Source organism: Hemiscyllium ocellatum, chromosome 10 (genome assembly GCF_020745735.1).
Source record: "Hemiscyllium ocellatum isolate sHemOce1 chromosome 10, sHemOce1.pat.X.cur, whole genome shotgun sequence".
Classification (NCBI taxonomy): domain Eukaryota; kingdom Metazoa; phylum Chordata; class Chondrichthyes; order Orectolobiformes; family Hemiscylliidae; genus Hemiscyllium; species Hemiscyllium ocellatum.
The window spans coordinates 97162174-97179967 of NC_083410.1; the positions used below are offsets into that span (position 1 = coordinate 97162174).

Here is a 17794-nt window from a genome sequence, read left to right on the forward strand (position 1 = left end):
AGCAGGGAGTTAATGCTGGAACTGTATAAAATGTTGGTAATGCTACAGCAAGAATATTGTGTGCAGTTCTGGAAATCCTATAATAGGAGGGATGTGACTGCACTGAGAGGGTGCAGAGGAGACTTACTAGAATGTTGCCAGGGCTGGAGAGTTTCAGTTCTCACAAGCTTGATTGAGTTTTTTTAAGAAGTAACAAAGAGGATTGCTGAGGGCAGAACGGTGGACGTGATCTATATGGACTTCACTAAGGCATTCGACAAGGTTCCCCATGCGAGACTGGTTAGCAAGGTCAGATCTCATGGAATACAGGGAGAACTAGCCATTTAGATACAGAACTGGCTCAAAGGTCGAAGACAGAGGGTTGTTTTTCAGACTGGAGGCCTGTGACCAGTGGAATGCCATAAGGATCGCTGCTGGGTCCACTACTTTTCATCATTTATATAAATGATTTGGATGTGAACATAGGAGGGATAGTTACTAAGTTTGCAGATGACACCAAAATTGGAGGTGCAATGGAGAACGAAGAAGGTTACCTCAGATTACAATGGGATCTTGATCAGATGGGCCAATGGGCTGAGAAGTGGCAGATAGAGTTTAATTTCGATAAATGTGAGGTGCTGCATTTTGGGAAAGTAAATCTTAGCAGGACTTATACACTTAATGGTAAGATCCTGGGAAGTTTTGATGAACAAGGAGACCTTGGAGTGCAGGTTCATAGCTCCTTGAAAGTGGAGTCTCAGGTAGATAGGATATTGAAGAAAGCGTTTGGTGTGCTTTCCTTTATTCGTCACAGTGTTGAGTACAGGAGTTGGGAGGTCATGTTGCGGCTGTACAGGACATTGGATAGGCCACTGTTGGAATATTGCGTGCAATCCTGGTCTCCTGCCTATTGGAAAGATGTTGTGAAACTTGAAAGGGTTCAGAAAAGATTTACAAGGATATTGCCCGGGTTGGAGAATTTGAGCTATAGGGAGAGGTTGAACAGGCTGGGGCTGTTTTCCCAGAGCAATGGAGGCTGAGGGGTGACCTTATAGAGGTTTACAAAATCATGAGGGATGTGGATAGGGTAAATAGGCAAAGTCTTTTCCCTGGGGTGGGGAGTCCAGAACTAGAGGGCATAGGTTTAGGGTGAGAGGGGAAAGATATAAAAGGGACCTAAGGGACAACTTTTTCACAAAGAGGGTGGTACGTGTATGGAATGAGCTGCCAGAGGAAGCGGTGGAGGCTGGTACAATTACAACATTTAAAGGGGATTTGAATGGGTATATGAATAGGAAGGGTTTGGAGGGATGTCGGCCAGGTGCTGGCAGGTGGGACTAGACTGGGTTGGGATATCTGGTCGGCATGGACGAGTTGGACCAAGGGGTCTGTTTCCGTGCTGTACATCTCGATGACTCTATGGCTCTCTGAGATTGGACTGATGGGGATTATTTTCCTGAGAGCAGAGAAGATTGAAAGGGGCATGGTAGAGAAGGGCTTCTGAAGGTTCAACTAATCCGTATCCACTGGCTTCTCCTTATCAACTCTTACTAGTTACATCCTCAGAAAATTTCAGTGGATTTGTCAAGCATGATTACCCTTTTGTAAAATCTATTTTCCATTTTGGGCGGCACGGTGGCACAGTGGTTAGCACTGCTGCCTCACAGCGCCAGAGACCCGGGTTCAGTTCCCAACTCTGGTGACTGACTGTGTGGAGTTTGCATGTTCTCCCCGTGTCTGCATGGGTTTCCTCCGGGTACTCCGGTTTCCTCCCACAATCCAAAGATGTGCAGGTCAGGTGAATTGGTCATGTTAAATTGCCCCTAGTGTTAGGTTAGGGGTATGGGTGGGTTGCGCTTCGGCGGGTCGGTGTGGACTTGTTGGGCTGAAGGGCCTGTTTGCACACTGTAAGTAATCTAATCCCCTCTGCTCTTCTTTTATAATGGAATTGAGCACTTTCCCTGTTACCGATGTCAGACTGACTGGTGTACAATTCCCTGTTTTCCTTTTTAAATAGAAGGGTCCCATTAGCCAGTCTCCAAACCATAGGAACTATTCCAGAATGTGTAGAATCGTAAAGGATGACCACCATTGCATCCATGATTTCTAGGATCATTTCCTTAAGTACTCTGGGATGTAAAGGCTTGGGGATTTTTCAGGCTTTAATCCCATCAATTTTCCCAACACCACTTAATTGCTAGTACTGATTTCTTATCGTTCCTCTCTCTCACTAGACCATGTGATCCCAGTGTTTTTTTTTCATATGTTATCTGCTCGCTCCTTTGGGAAGACAGACCCAAAATTTAATTGGTCTACAATCTCTTTGTTTCCCATTATAACCTTCTCTGGTTCTGACTGTAAGGGACTAACATCTGTCTTCATTAACCTTTTTCTTTTCACATACCTATAGAAGCTTACACAATCGGTGTATACGTTCCCTGCAAGCTAACTCTCGCACTCTATTTCCCTTTTCTAATCAACTTCTTTACCTTCCGTTGCTGAAATTGAAACTGCTCCCAGTGCTTAGATCTGCACTGTCTTGTCAAATTTGAATGCCCCTTCTTTGAATCCAATGTTGTCCCACTTTCCCGTCTTTGCCACATTTTATATCTGTGCCAGACAGGAGTGAACAATTGTTCAAGTTCTTCCATGCACTGTTTAAATGTCTGCAATGATCCCTTTCAGGAGTGTTCCCCAATTTGTCGTAGTCAGGAGCGTTCTCCAATTTATCGTGGTCAGATCACAGCTCATACCATTGGAGTAGATTCAGGGCCCAAGTCTCAGAAACAGCTGTGTCACATTTCATCTTAATGAAGAATTCTATAATATTATGGTCACTTTCCCCCAAAGGCTAGATTACCAATTACTCCATTCTCATTGGACAAGACCCAGTCTAAGATGCCCTGTTCTCTAGTTGGTTGCTCAACATATTAATCCACACTCCATCTTGATGACGTGTTTCTGATTTGGTTTGCCCATTTGAAGTTTTTGGTCTCTTCTGTCTCGTTGTAAATGTTTCCATTCCCCCTTGCCATTTTTGTGTGAGCCCTCCCCAACCACACTAGCAAATACTCCCCCAGGACATCAGCGCTCGTCCTCCCCAAGTTGCCCTTAGCCCTTTCTAACCTAAAGAAAAGAACCGCGGCCTGTTCAGTCTTCCCTTTCGGGTATAGCCTCTCGGTCCTGTGTGTCATTAGGGTGGCATGGTGGCTCAGTGGCTAATACTGCCGCCTTACAGCGTCAGGAGCCCAGGTTCGATTCCAGCCCTGGGCGATTGGATGTATGGAGTTTGCGCATCCTCTCCGTGTCTGTTTGGGTTTGCTCCGGTTTCCTCTGAAAATCCAAAGATGTGCAGGTTAGGTGAATCGGCCATGTTACCATTGCCCGTAGTGATCAGGGATGTGTAGGCTAGGTGCATTAGTTAGGGGAGAAAGTGAGGTCTGCAGATGCTGGAGATCGGATCTGAAAATGTGTTGCTGGAAAAGCGCAGCAGGTCAGGCAGCATCCAAGGAACAGGAAATTCGACGTTTCGGGCATAAGCCATTCATCAGGAATGAAGGGCTTATGCCCGAAACGTCGAATTTCCTGTTCCTTGGATGCTGCCTGACCTGCTGCGCTTTTCCAGCAACACATTTTCAGCATTAGTTAGGGGTAAATGTAGAGTAATAGGTTAGGGGAATGGGTCTGGGTGGGTTATTCTTTGGAGGGTCGGTTTGGGCTGAAGGGCCTGTTTTCACACTGTGGGGATTCTGTCATTTCTATAAATGTTGGCAGGGGAAAGAGGCAAAGCAGTATTTACAATACTTTGGTAGCCAGGCCAGTGATCAGAGCTGGGCTTTTCCTGATCAAGTTGCTCGGCTCACCAAGTGCTCTTACAGCCCGAGCAACCGACGGAGCACTCGTTTCTTTCAGACCACGGCCCTTACTGTGAAGATCCCAAGCCGTCAGCACATTTAGCTGGTTCACCTTACAAAGTATGAGTAATGCAAGCCGCAAGGACCTTCCTGGCAGCTTCACTAGTTGGGCAAATGTAACACCCTGATACATCCGTGCCCTTGTGGTTTCCTCTGTCAGTTTTACTTAACAGTTAAGAATCAGACCAGCCACAGGCAAGTAACCAGATCAACAACAATTTAATCATCTTTGACTGGTAATTTTGCTTTGAGTCAAAGACCTTTAGTTTGGAAATTATTAGTGTCCATAGATTGCTATTAGTTTTCTTTTTAATAAACAAGAGAAATAAGTTTTGATTTTGGTAAGCTGGAAGATTTTATTCAGCAGCATTGTTGGAATTTGCAGGAACACGTTGAGCGAGTCGAATTAAGATACTTAATTGTATAGCAGAATGGGAGGCTGAATGGCCTGATTCTGCAAAGCTCCTGTGTTGCAGGGTTGCTGTATACTCTAATTCTCTGCTGCTGGAGAAAATTCATCTCATTTAATGAGCATTCCCCAATCTATTATAGTCAGATCACACCTCATACCATCGTAGTTTGTTTTATTTAGATTCAAGGCCTGAGTCTCAGAATCACCTTGTTTCATCTTATTTAAGAATTCTATTATATTATGGTCCTACATAATTTCTTACTGCCTTTTGCCATTCATTCTCTCTCACGATTCCCTGCCCTTTTGTGACTAGATTATTTTGATTTGCAACCGAGGTGTTTTTGGTTGAATTTGAGAATAATTCAGCCATGGAACAGTTGGGTATGAAAACAATAAAATAAAAGCACTTGGGAGAGCTGATTTTATAAGAAATTCTCGTCTGATTGCCTGAAAGATTTATTTTGTGAATTAATTTAGGCTAAGGTTTAGGCGTTTGATGGTTGGGAATTGTTTTACAGTCCTTTATTGCTTGTTTTGTGGAAGTAATTAGCAGTAAATCACTTTACTAAATGAAGTAAGTAATTACTGTGACTACAGCAGCATTTATCTTGCAGCATTCCCTCTTCATGTGTCCTGCATCTACATTAGTCTGCTAACTGTACAATTAAAATGGAGGTTAGAGGTCACGTGCTTGGATCCTGCCATTTTAGAGTGAATTTTCTTCCTATCCTGCAAAGCCTCTTTGAGTGGGGAGGGGTGGGGGCTGTACATTTTAAGGTAAGGGCAGAAGGTTTACAGGAGATATGAGGCAAAACCTTTTCACCCAGGGGATGTTGGGTATCTGGAACACATTACCTGTAAGGGTGGTAGAGGCAGAAACCCTCAAACCTTTAAGAAGTATTTAAATCTACACTTGCGAAGCCAAAGCATACAAGATCACGGGCCAAGTGGTGAGAAATGGAATAGTGAGAGGGTTGTTTTTGACCAGCACAGACTTGGGGGCCAAATGGCCTTTTCCTGTTCTGTAGATATCTCTGGACTCTTCTTCTGGAACCTTTGGGTGGGTGTCATACCAGCAACATCCTTCGGTCTCCCAGTGGCGCTACTGTTCAGTCAGGCTGCCAGCCTCCGAAAGGCTTGGCAGCTCTCGATGGGCGGAATCTCCACACCCTAGAGTCCTGGGGAACAGCCTGAGGGGAACAAGGTGGAATGTGGCCTAAAATGACAAGAGGCGATTCCTGTCTCTGACTGGTTCTCTAATTGAAGGCCGAGACCCTTATCATTTCTACATCATTGTAGCCGCTGTTGTCAAATATATCATGGGAACACCTTCTTGAAGAGAATCCATGCAGGAGAAACATCAGATCATAGAATGGTTACAGCATACAAGGAGGCCATTTGGCCTGTCAAGATGATGCCAGCTCTCTGCAGGAACAAACTAGCTAGCCTCACTCCCCCATTTGCTGCTGCCTAGGCCTCTGCATTTCTTCAAGTACCAAGCTAACTCACTTTGGAAACCGGACTGGAATATTTTTTCCACCTCACTCCCACATAATACAGTCCAGGCCCTCACCACTTTCTGGTGTAAGAATATCTTTCTTCATTCTTGCCTGTTCTTCAGCTCCTTGTAGGCTCAGGCGGGTAGCGGTAATCCCCAGACCTCACAAGGACTGGCTTCTCCAGCCCAGATTTTTCACCCTCCTCCTTACCAAAGTGTGGAGCGTCTTAGCACCTGCCTCTCTCTCTCTCTCTCCCCCCCCCCCCCCCGCCCCAACCGTGTCCTGACTCTCGGGGTTCCTTGTCACAGGCTTGTGATCTCGCGCCGCTGTCCTGTGCTCCCAGCCTGGCTGGCTGTATGGTCAATCTTTGGTGATTAACCTATATAAGGGCCTGCCCCTGAGATAATGCGTCTTGCTGCACTGCAAACTCATTGCATCCTTAAACCGTACCATTGCCAACCACTTCTTTTCTTGAATTACCTCTCCTAATGAAGCAGGCTAAGCTGCTCCTTACCCTGCTACCCTCCTTACCCTCTCTGTTGTTGGCCTCAGTTTAGACCATGCCACTTGGGACTGCATTTCACCAGGCAAATCCCAGATCCCAACTACCCCCTGCTGAAAGCACCATTTTCCTCAAGCTGCCTCCTGTTCATCTGCCATTTGTGCAACCTACTGAGCCCATGCTACGGTGGCTCAGTGGTTAGCCCCGCCACCTCACAGCGCTGCGGACCCGGGTTGGATTCCAGCCTCGGGTGACTGTCTGTTCGGAGTTTGCACATGTTCCCCTACACCTCTGTGTGGGTTTGCTTCCTCACAAGCCTAAAATTGTACAAGGTGGATTAGCATAGGAAATGCGGGGTTATGGGGATAGGGTAGGGAGGTGGGATGCTCTTTGGAGGGTCGGTGTGGAGTTGAATGGCTTGCTTCCCCTCTTCTCTCCCTGTGCAACATTATTGATAATTCCACACATGGACCTCAGATCCCCAACGATTCAGCCTTTACCTACCCAGTATGGAGGCACTGTCTTATGAGGTGAGGTATTCATTGGACTTTAGAAGAATGAAAGGCGACTTATTGAAACATGCAAGAATCACCGGGGCTTCGACAGGTGAAAGTTTGTTTCCCTTTGTGGGAGAGTTGAGGACCAGAGGGTGTCATCTCAGGGTCAGGGCTTGCCTATTTAAAACAGAGATGAGGAAAAATGTCTTTGTCTCAGAGGGGAGTGACTCTGTGAAATTCTTTACCATGGAGGGCTGTTGAGGCTGGGTCATTGAATGTATGCAAGGCTGACAGAGACAGGTCTCTTTAGGGGACAGGGTTGTTAACTGGGATGGCTGGTTTGAGATACAGAGTGATACCAACAGCAAGGGTTCAATTCCTGCACTGACTGAGGTCATCATGAAGAAGTCCCCTTCTTAACCTCTCCCCTCACCTGAGGGGAGGTGACCCTCAGATTAAATCACCACCAACCGTTTTTCTCTAATGATGAGAAGGTAGGAAAGTAGAGTTGAGGGTTATCAGATCAGCCAGGATCACACCGAATGGTGAAGCAGATCGTGGGGCCTAAATGGCCTTTTGGTGGTCTTTTGTCTTAAGTAATAGGTAAGCAATTAGCAAGATCCCAAGATGGAGCAGAGAGCCCTGGCAATTTTAATTTGATTTGGTTTATTATTGGCACACGCACCGAGATACAGTGAAAAGTTGTTTTGTGTGCTCACCAGACAAATCAGCACATCAGGGTTAAGAGATCAGAATGCCGAATATAGTGTTACAGCTACAGAGAAGGTGCAGAGAAAGATCAATCCTGGCATATATAAGGTCTGTTCATATGTCTGATAACCATACTCCGCGAGAGGACTTTGTTCTGAGGTTCCAGTGGTTTGATAAAGTGACAAGCAAATGGAAAAATAATCTCTTAAATCTTACTGTCAATGTTAAAAGGAGTCTGTGACTTATTTTATAGAAGCAGATATTGATTGCAGCAAGTCAAGGCAAGAACGCTTCCATCTCAAAGACCAGCGATGTCTGCATCCCATAAATAATTACTTTTAAATCCTGCTGAGCGGCGAGAACTTCAAATTATCTCATTTCAAATCTTTATCTGTCCAGTTTGAATGATAACAGCATGCGAAATAAATGAGAAAAAGTCCTATTGGGCAGTGCAACTGCATTCGGAAAAACCCGGGGAACTCCTGTCAGTGCTAGAAAATATTACAGCTGGTCACCGAGTTTGATTAGATTAGATTAGCACTGCTGCCTCACAGCGCCAGAGACCCGGATTCAATTCCCGACTCAGGCGACTGACTGTGTGGAGTTTGCACGTTCTCCCTGTGTCTGCATGAGTTTCCTCCAGGTGCTCTGGTTTCCTCCCACAGTCCAAAGATGTGCAGGCCAGGTGAATTGGCCATGCTAAATTGCCCGTAGTGTTAGGTAAAGGGGTAAATGTAGGGGTATGGGTGGGTTGCGCTTCAGAGGGTCGGTGTGGACTTGTTGGGCCGAAGGGCCTGTTTCCACACTGTAAGTAATCCAATCTAATCTAATCTAAGATTCTCTTACAGTGTGGAACAGGCCCTTCGGCCCAACAGGTCCACACCGACCCGCCAAAGTGTAACCCATCAAGACCCATTTCCCTCTGACTAATGCACCTAACACTATGGGCAATTTAGCCTGGCCAATTCATCTGGCCTGCACGAGGAAACCAGAGCACCCGGAGGAAACTCACGCAGAACCACGGAGAATGTACAAACCCCACACAGACTGTTGCCCGAGGTTAGAATCGAACCTGGACTCCTGGTGCCGTGAGGCAACAGTGCTAACCACTGAGGCACTGTGCTGCCCTGTTTGTCCAGACAATGTCGAGGCCAGAGATCACAAAAATGGGGAAACCTTTCTAAGGAAGGGAAATACCACTGGGTGAAGGGGATGGGAAGTGCGTGAGGTAATGTCTGACTCGGGCAGTGTATTCCAGATCCGAACCACACGTTGTGTCAAAGGGGTTTCCTTCATCCAGGTGTTTGGTTTCTCTTGCAGATAGTTTTAAATTGGTATTGTCCAGTCCTTGACACTTTCACCAAAAGGGAAGTCCCCAGTTTACTGACCCAGAACCCCCCTCGTGATTTTAAATACCTCGGACAAATCTGTTGCTCTCTTCCCAAATTGAGGAAATTTTCCCGCTCAAGGGACACAGTTCACAGAGTGCTGGAGTGAGAGCAACGATAACTAGTGTGTATTAAGTGCCTGATTGTAGAAAGACGTTGTTGAATCTTCACAGAGGTATTAAAACACCAATAGGTGACAGGCAAAAGCAGGGGTGTTATGAGTCAAAAGAATTTTAAAGGGAGACTTTAAATGAGGAGGTCATAGAGATGTACAGCAAGGAAACAGAACCTTTGGTCCAGTTTGTCTAGATACTCTGAATGAATCTAGTCCCATTTGCCCACACTTAGCCCATATCTTCTAAACACTTCCTATTCATGTACCTGTCCAGATGCCTCTTAAATGCTGTAATTGTACCAGCCTCCACCACTTCCTCTGGCAGTTCATTCCATACACACTCCACCCTCTACATGAAAACGTTGTCCCTTAGGACCCTTTTAAATCTTTCCCTTCTCACAATAACCCTACACCCTCTATTTGTGGACTCCCCTACCCTGGAAAAAATAACTTGGCTAATCCCCCTATCCGTTGTGATTTTATAAACTTCCATCAGGTCACCCCTCAGCCTCTGATGTTCCAGGGAAAACAGCCCCAGTCTACTCAGCCTCTCCCCAAAGCTCAAATCCTCCAATCCTGGCAACACCCTTGTAAATTTTTACTGAACCCTTTCAAGTTTCACAACATCTTTCCATTAGGAAGGAGGCCAGAATTGCACACAATATTCCAAAAGTATCCTAAACAAGATCCTGTACAGCTGCAACATGACCTCCCAACTCCCGTACTCAATGCAATGACCAATAAAAGCAAGCATAGCGAACACCTTCCAAGCAGGAAGATGTCCAAAGAAGTACACAAATAAGATGCAACTACCAAAGGTGGGCAAGGAGGTGTACGCTGGAGTGTCTGTTAGGTAAATCATGGATCTGTCTGCAAAATGACCTAAATATATTCTTTAGATAGAAGACCTGAACAGCTAGCATTTAACTCCTAAATTCTCTTGGGAAATCAGTTTAATTGGATGGGGATGGTAGTACAGAACTTAATGGTTACTAAAAAGAGGCGCAAAGTCAGAGTGTTTTGTCTTGTACTCATCAGGGCTATGACATAAGCGAACAAAATTGATAAAGAGAACACCAATTTTTACAGCATGAGAGGGGGATGCTGATTAATTCTACTATGATTGCAATGGAAATGTTAACTGTTAGTCTTAGTTAAGTGATTAAGCTCAGCTCAGGCAGTAGATCAGGTCAGTAGACTGATTGGTTTGGCCATTGCCATGGGGAATATAGCATTGTCCCCCTAACCCTTTACTATTAAAAAAAGGTGCAATGTGTGGACATATTCCATGAAGAAAAGTGCCCTGAATGTGAATAAATATAGCTTCCAGCAATCACAAATATTTTCAAATGCAAAAATCCCCAGTTGATCATCTTCAATTAATTTCTAGTGTAACTAGCACAGTCAGGACTATTTAATAAATGTTATCCAAGCACTGAATTACATTTAGTGTTGGCTATGGAGCCCTGAGATTTGCAAGCTTTCAGTTATAAAGAGGTTAGACAGGCTGAGGCTTTTTTCCCTAGAGTGTAGGAGACTGTAGGGTGACCTTATCGAGGTCTATAAAATCCTGAGAGGCATAGATAAGGTCGCTAGCTGATAGCTTTGCCCCATAGTAGGGGAGTCTAAAACTAGAGGGCATAGGTTTAAGGTGAGAGGGGACGGATACAAAAGAGTCAGGAGGGGCATTGTTTCACTTAGAGAATGGTGAGTGTCTGGAATGGTCTGCCATAGGTCGTGGTGGAAGTGAGTACAATTTCATCATTTAAGAAACATTTAGACAGGTACATGAATGGTATAGATATGGAGGGATATGGACCAAATACAGGCAAATGGGACAGTTCTAATTGTGAAAACCGGGCACCATGGACAAGTTGGGCTGAAGGGCCTGTTTCCACGCTGTAGACCTCTATGACTCTACTCCTTCAGAGATGGGGAGACGGAGGACAGAGACCTCCTCACTGCCTCCTTGACATGGCCATCCTCACTGAGGTGGGATTTCCTGAAGAATCCTCAAAAGTCTCATTACTCGCATTTATTTTAAGACAGCAGATCGAGTCAAAGCTTTCCTTCACGAGGGTTAATTTTCCACATCTGAACCTTTCCGCACCCTGCTGGGATGCTGTCTGGTAAAGCCAGTGTGCATCTGTCCCGTAAATGTCATTTCATTTCTCCGAGTGGAATAAATTAAAATAAACATTTGATCTACCATCTGCCCTGCGTGTGACATAACCTCAGGATTCCTGATGTGAAGTGATTTTTCTTGTTGCCTGACTCATCATTTATGTAACTGTTTCTTGGAGAGAAAGATAAAAGAGCTCAAAGTCTACTCGTGACCAGCATTTATTTTAAGGTGCGCTATTGATGGTTTTTATTGGCTAAAGGTTAAAATCTTTCCTCCAGACTCCATTAACCTGAAGGACTAAATATAAATTTCAATTACAGCTGCTACAGCTAGGAAAAAGCATCAAGTTTGACTTTAAATTTTGTTTCAGTGTGTTTTTATGAACGGCAAAGATGAAGGGTTATTTTGTTTACTCTTCAAGGTAGACATTTTGATGAATTTTGGGAATATTACATTCAGTTCTGGTCTCCCTGCTAAAGGAAAATTGTTGTGAAACATGAAAGGGTTCAGAAAAGATTTATAAGGACGTTGCCAGGGTTGGAGGATTTGAGCTACAGGGAGAGGTTGAATAGGCTGGGGCTGTTTTCCCTGGAACATTGGAGGCTGAGGTTATAGAGGTTTATAAAATCAGGAGGGGCATGGATAGGGTGAACAGTCAAAGTCTTTTCCTAATTGTAGGGGAGTCCAGAACTCAAGGGTATAGGTTTAGGGTGAGAGGAGGAAGATTTAAAAAGGACCTGTGGGGCAATTTTTCACGCAGAGGGTGGTGCGTGTATGGAATGAACTGCCAGAGGGAGTGATGGAGGTTGTTACAATTACAACATTTAAAAGACACCTGGTTGGGTACATAAATAAGAAGAGTTTACAGGGATATTGGCCAACTGCTGGCAAACAGGACTAGATTAATTTCAGATATCTGGTCAGCATGAATAAGTTGGACTGAAGGGTCTGTTTCCATGCTGTACAGCCCTATGATTCTCAGTGGACTTGACACTGTTACCACATCCTTCAGACTGGGTGGGTTGGGGTGTAGTCTACTCATTCAATGATAAACATTCCCTTCATGGTTCAAAGTGGAATTATTTCAGATGGCCTGACCCATTTCCACTCTCCTGGGAGTTTGTACAAATTGCCACCATCTTGATGATCCCAGTGCGGAGGGCTGAATTATGAAGTTGAGAGTTCAGGGGAATACTGGCGAGAGTTTAATTTGGGTCAGCTCTGGTCAGTTATTTTCGAGTTTCGGAGGGAGGGGGATGCGGGTATGAGTGGTGGGGAGGTGGGGAGGTGTGGAGAATGGGGAGAGTGAGGGGGGGATGGAGGAGGATTTGGTGGTGTGCAGGTTTCGCTAGGTCAAAGGAGCTCATCAGAGTGGGTTTTTAAAAAAAATCATTCACAGGATGAGGGTGTCGCTGGCTAGGAAAAGCACTGGGAAACCAGATGTAGGAAAACAGGATGAGCCAGTGAATTTTGTTGGAGTGGTAATGGAAAGCACAGTGGAGGCTAGAAAGCTATACCAGAATGCACAAAAGCTGGTCGGAGGTTGGTTAAGGAGGAAGTGCCAGATCTTCTTCAACCATATACCTGTGATGGTAGAGTTTACTCACATAGGCCAGGAGCAGCTGGTAAAGAGGTTACAATGTGAAGAGATACAGGATCCTCTCAATCTGTGATGTTGAAAGGTGAGTAGGTATGTACCTCTGAAGGACTATTACCAGAAAAGGTGCCGGTAACAGGAATTCACGATGAGACAAGAATTATGTAGAGTGAGGTTAGAGTGTCCAGTGAAGAGTGAAGAAGTCATAGTAGATGTACTGGACAAACTCTCAGCTCAAGGAATATAATTTGTCCTTGCTAATGATATAGCTGGTTCACAGATAGGAGTGCTGCCTACTGTGGTTGAAAAGCCAGTGGAAGTTCAGTCCACCGAACCACTGCAGGGACAGATGTCAGATTTTTCTGGACTGTGTGGTAATGAGGTCACCAATTAAAACAAAAGAGATCAGAATATAGAATAACAACCTATCCAAAATCCCAACAGATTATCCCAATTTAGTGATGCTGTTCCAAATTCCTACAACAATCCCCATAAACACCCCTTGGCAAAAAATGATAAAATCAAACACAAGGTCTTGTGGGACGGAGAGAGAGAGAGACAGAGAGACAGAGAGATGGCAGAGAGATTCAGCATGGAACACCTTATTCCATGTAACTGTTTCTTTAATGAGCAGCCTCATAAAGCTGACTGACTGCTTTCTCTGAACAGCCAGACTGCTCACACCAAACCAAACCAGAGAAAAGCTGAACTGGGAACGCTGGCCACTCCCCTTTCATCGTACAAGTGTTTAAACCTTGCAATATCTGTTAGCTATTATAAAACTGGCCTTAAAACTCACCCAAGCCAGACCTCCCAGAGTCTCTGCATTTACGACCTCTCCAAAGAAAGCCAAAGGCACCATAACCTTATTAATGGAGCAGCATCATCAGAGGGTGGGGAGAAGGTTCATAGAAATGCTTTCATGCTTGAGACACTCTGGCTGTGTAAAAATATCGTTGAAGTTGGGACTGGGCTCTTTGGCGAAGAGATGGTTGTGAGATTTGATTAAGGTACTCAAAAGCTTGAAGAGATTGTATAGAGCAGAACTACTCCCGTTGGTGGAAGGGTTGTGAACCGGAGGGCAAAGATTTAAAGTATTCGGCAAAGAAAAGCAATGGTGGCATGAAGAAAATCTTTTTTTATACAGTGTGGGGTTAGGATCTGGAATACTGTGACCGGTGGGGGCAGTGTCTATTCACAGGGAATTGGATTGTTTGCAGAGCGAGGAGGAATTGACCGTGCAGTTGCATGAGGTAAATTATTCCTTCAGAGACCCAGCACAGATATGATGGGCTGAATATCCCCTTCCCTTTCTGTAGCCATTGAACATATTTAAAAATAATTCAGATACATACACACAGATGGGATGGGATGAGTGGACAGAGGCTCACTACCTCTCCTTAATCTTATTCCTCAGAAAAGCAATAAAGTAACTGGTTCCAATTGACCCCACACCCCCTTGAATTGGAATACAACAGCCTGGGAAGCAATGAAGTGAAATAGAAACACATGTAAACTGTAGAGCCCCTCTAACCTGCACCTCCACACTGTAAGATTCCAGCAGATCTTTTACCTCAACCCCACTTTCCCCCCCAACTCCTTTTTTTTTAGATTAGATTCCCCTACAGCATGGAAACAGGCTACAAGTCCACATTGATCCTCCGAAGAGTAACTCACCCAGACCCATTCCCGTCTGACGAATGCACCAAACCAAGGGCAACTTGGCATGGCCAATTCACCTAACCTGCACATCTTCGGACTGTGGAGGGAAACCAGAGCACCCAGAGGAACTCCACGCAGATGGGGGGAGAACGTGGAAATTCCACACAGACATTCACCCAAGGCGGGAGTCAACTCCAGGGTCCCTGGTGCTGTGAGGCTGCAGTACTAACCACTGAGCCACTGTGCTGCCCCATTTCCTTTGGATTTCCTGATGATCTTAGCCTTGAAAAAACGTAAGGAGTGAACGTCCATAGGTCTCTGTAGTGAGGTAATTAGCCATAGCCCAAAAATACATCTCTGGCCCTTAGAGAGAGACAATGGGCTTTAGGAAGCTTGAGAGAAATCACTCCATTGGGAAGGGAAAGAATCAAGGTCTCCATGAACTGCCACCACCAACGTTAGGGACTGAGATGACAGTCTTGGCTTTACTCTGCATTGCATTCTGGTGTTGAGCTAAGCGAGCTTGCTGACGTCCCCACATACCCTGTGGTAGAAACAAATTATTAACCCAGCACCAGTTGCTTTCTCTCTCATTCTCGCCACACCCCTTCGCCCTTCCCCCACCCAAACGCATACAAAAAGCAGAAGGTGACGGCATGGTGGTATTATCACTGAGCTGTTAATCTGGAGTCTCAGGTAATGTTCTGGGGGACCTGGGTTCCAGTCCTGCCTCAGCAAATGGTAGGGATCGAATCCAAGAAAAATCATGGATTAAGGATCTTAATGATGCCTATGAATACCCATAATGATTCACTAATGACCTTTAGGGAAGGAAACTGCTGGCCGACTTGTGACTCCAGACCCACAGCAATGTGGTTCACTCTTAACCGACCTCTAGGCAATTGGGGATGGGCAATAAATGCTGGCCCAGTCAGTGATGTGCTCATCCTGTGAATGAATTTTAAAAAGTGCACAGTTATACGCAAGCATCATTTGAAGATGTATTATTTATTTAAATCGTGATTTGGTTAAATCATCAAGTGTTATGCCTTGTGACTTCATGGCAAATTAGAAAACATGATGCAGTTGCTGAAATCCCAAAAGAGAAAATGTTTCAAGGAGCATGGTGCTGCATGTTGGGGATGATGCAGTTGGCATTTTTGCAGAATTAGAGTGAAAGGTTGTATTGCAGGACCGTGTCCATTTTGAATCCTGTTACACTTGAGTAAGCCCCCAAATGGAGCAGACACTGGGATATTCAGCAAAATCTCCTTCTAGATTTCGAAGCAGCATTAAGAGGCGGAGAACTTGACGTTTGGAGAAGGGTCACACCCGAAATGTTGACTTCTCCACCTTCTGATGCTGCCTGGTGTGCTGTGTTCATCCAGCCACCTCCTGTCTACTTTGGATCCCAGCGTCTGCAGTGTGTTTGTCTCTAGTTTTGGGGAAGCAGGGACATGTTTTAAATACGTGACAACTTAATATGAGTTGGGAAAATCCCGTTTGTCCATTTGTTTTTGAGCAGAATTACAGAAAGAAAGACCCAATGAAATGGGATGATGTGGTGGCTCAATGGTTAACACTGCTGCCTCACAGCACTAGGGACCCAGGTTAGATTCCAGCCTCGAGCTACTGTCTGTGTGGTGTTTGCACATCCCTGTGTCTGCGTGGGTTTCCTCCCATAGTCCAAAAATGTGTGGATTGGGTGGATTGGCCACAGGAAACATGGGTTTACAGGGATGGGAGAGGTTTTGGTCGGGATGCTCTTCAGGGGGTTGGTGTGGACTTGATGGGCTGAATGGCCTGCTTCCATACTGCAGGGATTCTATGAAAGCTGTAATTTCTGATCTGAACTAGTTGATCCTTTTGTAAATGTTTATAATGCACATCTAAACTAAGGTGAATACACCACTGCTCAATTTGTGTAGACTCACATCAGACTACGTTCTTTTAAACACAAGGTGCGGGACCAATCACTGATTCCTTTCTTTGTTTTGTTTTCCTAAAGTAAGCTGCAGGTTTTTAGAGACTTTCTTTTGGGAACACTGCACTGGATTATGGATCCCTCTTGAGTTCAAGGAATATGCAGACTGCATTGATCTTCACTTATTATCTCAGATGTCAATAATCCAAGAGAGGAAGAAGGAAATTGGAACCAAAGTGTGACCAACCTTTTGAATTCTGAAATGTAGCTAACGAATAAAGTTGTTGAGAAATGAGTCCCCGTGCATCTTTAACTCCAATCGCCTTTGTGATTTTTTTTTCCAAAATGCCTTTCGTCATATTTTCAAGTGTTCATGTTCCGCAAAGCTTTGGATGTGGTGGTCCCTGTGATATTCCCAAGTATGGCGCAACATTCAATTCTACGTGGTTATCATTCAGAACCTGTACGGCTAACCATAGGGCACTATGAAAGGCAGCCATCAGGAATCAAAGCAATAACTTATGTCATATCCCTCTGAATTTTCACATTGGGTTATAAAAAGGTTGTACTGTGTAAATCCACCGAGAGAGAAAAAAAAACAGTGGGAACGATTGGAAACTGCAGATTTGATAATCAGCCAATTACCAAATAGAAACTCTTTTAGCCTGTGCCCCACAACCTGAGCCACCTCCGGAATTTTAATTTTGTCCCGTTCAAGGACGTTAAAAGGCGTGCCCTGTATAGACTGCTGCTGCACACCGTCCACCTCTTCTCCCTCATCCACCGTCCGGACACGCCTTGGCGTGCCCATTTGCCACAGGGCGGTGGGGATCCCCAGTGGAGGGCCCTCTACGCGGGAGTCCTCCCCCTTTCTCTCGGGGATCTGGGATGGAGGGTGCTGCACGCAGCAGTCCCCTGCAACCGCAGATTGCGGTGGTTCACGGACTCCCAGCCCAACTGCTTGTTCTGTGGTGCTGTGGAGTCCGTGGACCATGTGTATATTGGGTGTAGGCGTTTGCACTCCCTCTTTGATTTTCTGAAAAACCTTCTCCTCTGCTTTTGGTTGCACTTCAGTCCCACGCTCCTGATCTTCGGGCACCCGGTGCGGAGGAGGGAGGGCAGGTCTGAAGACCTCCTCGTGGGTCTGCTCCTGGACCTGGCCAAACTGGCCATAAACAGGTCCAGGCAGCGGGCCGTGGAGGGGGTCGTTAGGGCCGACTGCCTGCCCCTCTTCCGCGGTTACGTTAGGGCCCGGGTGTCCTTGGAGAAGGAGCACGCGGTGTCCACCAACACCCTGGAGTTGTTCAGGGAGAGGTGGGCGCCGCAGGGAGTGGAGTGCATCATTTCCTCCTCCAACGCTATTTTGATTTAGTCCCTGCCCTCCCCTTCACTGTTTTGATCACACAGCATTGTCCTTTGATGTGAAGGGCACTGCTTGTCACTGGCCACTCGGGTGTTTCCTTTCTTCC

At 45.5% G+C, this 17794-nt stretch overlaps 1 protein-coding gene across 1 annotated transcript in view; it reads left to right on the top strand.

The window, feature by feature from the left end:
* The window catches only part of dtd1 (D-aminoacyl-tRNA deacylase 1), a 190874-nt gene extending 174230 nt beyond the window's left edge, over positions 1 to 16644 (top strand). The window contains exon 6 of the mRNA XM_060831062.1: positions 16410 to 16644. The gene's annotated coding sequence lies outside the window, so the exon portion shown is untranslated. The remainder of the gene's footprint in view (positions 1 to 16409) is intronic.
* Positions 16645 to 17794: the final 1150 nt, after the last annotated feature.